Raw genomic sequence first — 6,000 nt, forward strand, 5'->3', positions numbered from 1 at the left:
ACAACTGCTCCTGGGTGTCACTGGAGAAAAAAACTGTTGTTTGCGTGTGTGTTTATAGTCTCATTAGTGTGTGTTGTCAATCTAAAGTTACACACTGGGCTTAAAGAGTCTAGATTTAACATTTCTACTGAGGAAAAGAGTGCTCAAATGACCTACAGTCGAGGTGCAGCCAGAATGCACAGCTCTCAACCCTGAAGTAAAAACAAGTCCTTTATAAATAGCTTAACTTGACCCTCAATTACCTTAAACGAGCCTCCTATTTACTTGCTATATACACCATGAAAGAGACTAGTTCATTGCTAGCAACTTAACATCAAACCCTGCTGGAGATAAGCAAAACAGAAGAGCAAAATAGCTCATCAAAATTGGCCTATCAAAATTAGCCTATCAAAAGTCAACACATGATTATTCACTTTGACCTATTTCTCTTTTAACTATCTCTCAATATCCACATTTGATTCAAAAGGTCTGTTAGGACGTGCAGCATTGCTACTACATCACTGTACTACTGCCACAGTAATGTTTCATTATATAAAGATACTATATTTAGTACTGTAACGTGTCATACTGACTGACTGTCCATATAGGCCCGTATTCTCACTAAATCTGGACGCTTAACTGGAATTTCCGCTCACATTGACGTCAATGACCAATTTGTGCTCCCTTATCCAACTCTGAATTGGCTGGGCCCTTGGTCATCTAAATGAAACTGCCTGTGCATGATCTAATCCACTCTAATGTGATAGATGTTTGGCCTGTGTCTAACATCCTGTATGGACCAACAGCTCTTCTCACTCTCACTCACTCACTCACTCACTCACTCACTCACTCACTCACTCACTCACTCACTCACTCACTCACTCACTCACACACTCACTCACACACTCACTCACTCTCACTCACTCAGTTACTCACCTACTCAATCTGTCCCAGTTGGCCACAGCCCTTCTTTCTAAATGTTTATAATTCAGTTAAAATGGTTTGGGCCTGGAATGAAGTACCACCATGTTTAGACCTGGACAGCACTCAGAGTTTCTTTCAGAGCCCCCCCCCTTCCCTCCCCCATCCCTCGCTCTCTCTCTCTGTCTTTATCTCATTTTCTCGCTCTCTCTTTCCCCCCTGTCCTTCTATCTCTATCTTCTCTCTCTCTCCTTGTCTCTCTCTCTGTCTCTCCCTTTCTCTCTCTCTCTCTCTCTCTCTCTCTCTCTCTCTCTCTCTCTCTCTCTCTCTCTCTCTCTCTCTCTCTCTCTCTCTCTCTCTCTCTCTCTCTCTCAGTGCAGCAGTATTGATGTGTTTCCTGACATGTATAATCACAGACACACATGTTAAACAGTAGATGTGGGGACTACCGGGTTTATGGGGACATATTTGCATTGTGGATTGCATTGAAAAAGATCTAGGGTGAATTAATAATACAAACAAGGTTTAATGCTGGAAAGCTATAGATCTGGTGGTGGAGGTGTCTTCTCAGCTACAAGCACTACGCCATGTCATCACTTCAAATCCCTCATGCTTACATGCATATTGACTTGTCGGCCATGCTTCTGTTTTCATCCCATCGTTTCTTATGAATCAGCCTTTGGCCCCATTTGGGGAGAAGATACTTTAAGCGTTCGATGGCCCCTTTTCAGATGTGTTAGAGACACAGAGTACTTACTTCGACCCATTTTTTTTTCTTCCATTTTTTGGAGCTTCTTTAAAGATTATTTCAGAGGTGGTTTGGGCCATATCAACATTGCTTTCTTTTTGACAAGAAACTCTTTTTCTTCATGAAACAACTTTGTTTGAATTTGAGAAAAGCTATTTCTCAGAAAATTCTCTCAGATCTGAGCTTGGACAAGACGAACAGCATACATCATTACACACAGCATACATTATTGGACACTGTCTGTATACAGTTACCATATGGGGTGGCAGGTAGCCTAGTGGTTAGAGCGATCAAATCCCTGAGCTGACAAGGTAAAAATCAGTTTTTCTGCCCCTGAACAAGGCAGTTAACCCACTGTTCCCCGGTAGACCATCGTTGTAAATAATAATTTGTTCTTAACTGACTTGCCTCGTTAAATAAAGGTTACATTTAAATATTCGATTGATAGTTAATAAAGCTAATCGAATTAAACCAAGTTGATGGTATTAGATTGCAAAAATGTCATAAGAATGTTTTAAGAAACCATGGTTACAGATGATGTCACCTCATTTCACCTTTTTATTTTCGGCCAGGCAGGCTAGCGTGTTTCAGCAGTTATGCCTTCATCAGCTCTGTGAATTATTATGTGGATTATAGTTAATGGAATTTTTTTGTAAGGGTTGATCACGTCCTGACCCTAGTAAGATGTCATTTTCTATAGTAGAGTAGGTCAGGGCGTGACAGGGGGTGTTTTGGGGTTTTCTATGTTTTCTATTTCTATGTTTAAGTTCTAGTTTTTCTATTTCTATGTTGGGGTTATTTGGGTTGATCTCCAATTGGAGGCAGCTGATCCTCGTTGCCTCTGATTGGAGATCATATTTAAGTAGGGGTTTTTTTCCTGGGTTTTTGTGGGTAGTTGTTTTCCGTTTTGTCAAAGTGTACCTTACGGAACTGTTGTCGGTCGTTTTGTTGTTTTGTTCTAGTGTCTTCATTAAAAGTCAAATATGAGCACTATACACGCTGCGCCTTGGTCTCCTTTAGACGACCCACGTTACATTGATAATTTTTTTTTTAGGGAAAATCAAGTCTGACATTTTTATAGTGGAAATTACAAACTTTAGAAGCCTTTTTGAACCTCGAATATACTACAAGTTTGCATTCTCACCAACAAACGAGTGATCAAATTAAGATCCTACATCTGTAGTTGTGATGTACTGTATTGCTATGTCTTTGGATGTGTTTGCCATCTACTCCGAGGTTTTCCCTTTGTGGTAATCTAAGACCAAAGCCAACATTCACTTCTGTAGGAATGCCCATTTTTATAAGTAGCATGTAAAATGTTACTCATGTGGAAAAGTGAAATAGTGCTTAGGGTTGGTCTTGTGGGTGAATCTGCCGCCTTTTTGAACCCCGGCTCCATCCCTCATCTCAAGACTATATTTCCACCTTTATCTGTCTCCTCTTCATTCATTCTCTGTCAATAAACAACACAAATACAAAAGGATAGGGGGAAATCTACTCTCATCAGGAACATCGTCAAAATAGAAGAGGGCCTAGAACTGATCCTTGAGGAACCCCCATTCTACTTTTCTGGGCTGTAGATCTGATGTTATTGAATACTTTGTAACATTGCTCTTTGTTCTTCAGATAAGTTTTAAATTATGCATCAAATAAGTAAACAAACTCCCTTTAAAATAAAGGAAAAATGTAGAGTACAGTATCTATGAAGATGACAGCTGACTTAGCATATTCAGTATAAAAACTGTTATGAAGGAGAGCTAGAGTTACCTCGACTAACCTGTACCCCTGCACATTAACTCGGTACCGGTACCCCCTGTATATAGCCTCGTTATTGTTATTTTATTTTTTACTTATATTTAGTAAATATTTTCTTAACTCTATTTCTTGAACTGCATTATTGGTTAAGGGCTTGTAAGTAAGCATTCGGTGCTTGTGACTAATACAATTTGATTTGATTTGATTAGAGGTCTATCATATTGCTTACCAACAGTATCCCTAACAAAGTAATGTTTTTGTGATTGGATTTTTTCTTACAGTACATTGTCGGTTGTCATGACATCAGCAGTCACGACTCTATATAACATTGTTTATGATTACTGATTATGATTACAACAAACATTATGTTAGCCTTGTAGACATCACCATTATGTTAGCCTTGTAGACATCACCGTTATGTTAGCCTTGTAGACAACACCGTTATGTTAGCCTTGTAGACATCACCATTATGTTAGCCTTGTAGACATCACCATTATGTTAGCCTTGTAGACATCACCATTATGTTAGCCTTGTAGACATCACCGTTATGTTAGCCTTGTAGACAACACCGTTATGTTAGCCTTGTAGACAACACCATTATGTTAGCCTTGTAGACAACACCATTATGTTAGCCTTGTAGACAACACCATTATGTTAGCCTTGTAGACAACACCGTTATGTTAGCCTTGTAGACAACACCATTATGTTAGCCTTGTAGACATCACCGTTATGTTAGCCTTGTAGACATCACCGTTATGTTAGCCTTGTAGACATCACCGTTATGTTAGCCTTGTAGACAACACCATTATGTTAGCCTTGTAGACAACACCATTATGTTAGCCTTGTAGACAACACCATTATGTTAGCCTTGTAGACATCACCATTATGTTAGCCTTGTTGACAACACCATTATGTTAGCCTTGTAGACAACACCATTATGTTAGCCTTGTAGACATCACCGTTATGTTAGCCTTGTAGACATCACCGTTATGTTAGCCTTGTAGACAACACCATTATGTTAGCCTTGTAGACAACACCGTTATGTTAGCCTTGTAGACATCACCATTATGTTAGCCTTGTAGACAACACCGTTATGTTAGCCTTGTAGACATCACCGTTATGTTAGCCTTGTAGACAACACCGTTATGTTAGCCTTGTAGACATCACCGTTATGTTAGCCTTGTAGACATCACCGTTATGTTAGCCTTGTAGACATCACCGTTATGTTAGCCTTGTAGCAGATATAGACACGAGAGGCTCTCCAGTGCTTCCAAAAATGTTGTTACGTTACAACCTTATTCTAAAATTTATAAAATTATTTGTTTCCTTATCAATCTACACACAATACCCCATTATGGCAAAGTGGAAACAGGTTTTTAGACATTTTTGCAAACAGAAATACCTTATTTGCATAAGTATTCAGACCTTTTGCTATGAGACTCGAAATTGAGCTCAGGTGCATCCTGTTTCCATTGATCATCCTTGAGATGTTTCTACAACTTGTTTGGAGTCCACCTGTGGTAAATTCAATTGATTGGACATGATTTGGAAAGGCACACACCTGTCTATATAAGGTCCCACAGTTGACAGTGCATGTCAGAGCAAAAATCAAGCTATGAGGTTGAAAGTATTGTCCGTAGAGCTCCGAGACAGGATTTTGTAAAGGCACAGATCTGGGGAAGGGTACCAAAAAATGTCTGCAGCATTGAAGGTCCCCAAGAACACAGTGGCCTCCATCATTCTTAATTGGGAGAAGTTTGGATCCACCAAGACTCTTCCTAGAGCTGGCCGCCCAGCCGAACTGAGCAATCGGGGAAAAGGCCCTTGGTCAGGGAGGTGACCGAGAACCCGATGGTCACTCTGACAGAGCTACAGAGTTCCTCTGTGGTGATGGGAGAACCTTCCAGAGGGACAACCATCTCTGCAGCACATCATCAATCAGGCCTTTATGGTAGAGTGGCCAGACGGAAGCCACTCCTCAGTAAAAGGCACATGACAGCCCGCTTAGAGTTTGCCAAAAGGCACCTAAAGGACTCTCAGACCATGAGAAACAAGATTCTCTGGTCTGATGAAACCAAGATTGAACTCTTTGGTCTGAATGCCAAGCGGCACGTCTGGAGGAAACCTGTCACCATCCCTACAGTGAAGCACGGTGGTGGCAGCATCATGCTGTGGGGATGTTTTTCAGCGACAGGGACTGGCAGACTAGTCAGGATCGAGGGAAAGATGAACGGAGCAAAGTACAGAGAGATCCTTGATGATAACCTGCTCAAGAGTGCTCAGGACCGCAGACTGGGGCGAAGGTTCACCTTCCAACAGGACAAAGACCCTAAGCACACAGCCAAGACAACGCAGGAGTGGCTTCGGGACAAGTCTCTGAATGTCCTTGAGTGGCCCAGCCATAGGCCAGACATGAACCCCAAATACAGGTGTATTTGAGAGAGACCTGAACACCCCAAATACAGGTGTGCCAAGCTTGTAGTGTCATACCCAAGAAGACTCGAGGCTGTAATCGTTGCCAAAGGTGCTTCAACAAAGTACCGAGTAAAGGGTCTGAGTACTTATGTAAATGTGATATTTCCGTTTGTTATTTTTGA

General features: G+C 41.0%; 1 protein-coding gene across 1 annotated transcript in view; it reads left to right on the plus strand.

The window, feature by feature from the left end:
• The window catches only part of fbn2a (fibrillin 2a), a 213,954-nt gene that overhangs the window by 38,502 nt on the left and 169,452 nt on the right, over positions 1–6,000 (plus strand). The window lies entirely within an intron of this gene.

This window comes from Salmo salar, chromosome ssa01 (genome assembly GCF_905237065.1).
Source record: "Salmo salar chromosome ssa01, Ssal_v3.1, whole genome shotgun sequence".
Taxonomy (NCBI): domain Eukaryota; kingdom Metazoa; phylum Chordata; class Actinopteri; order Salmoniformes; family Salmonidae; genus Salmo; species Salmo salar.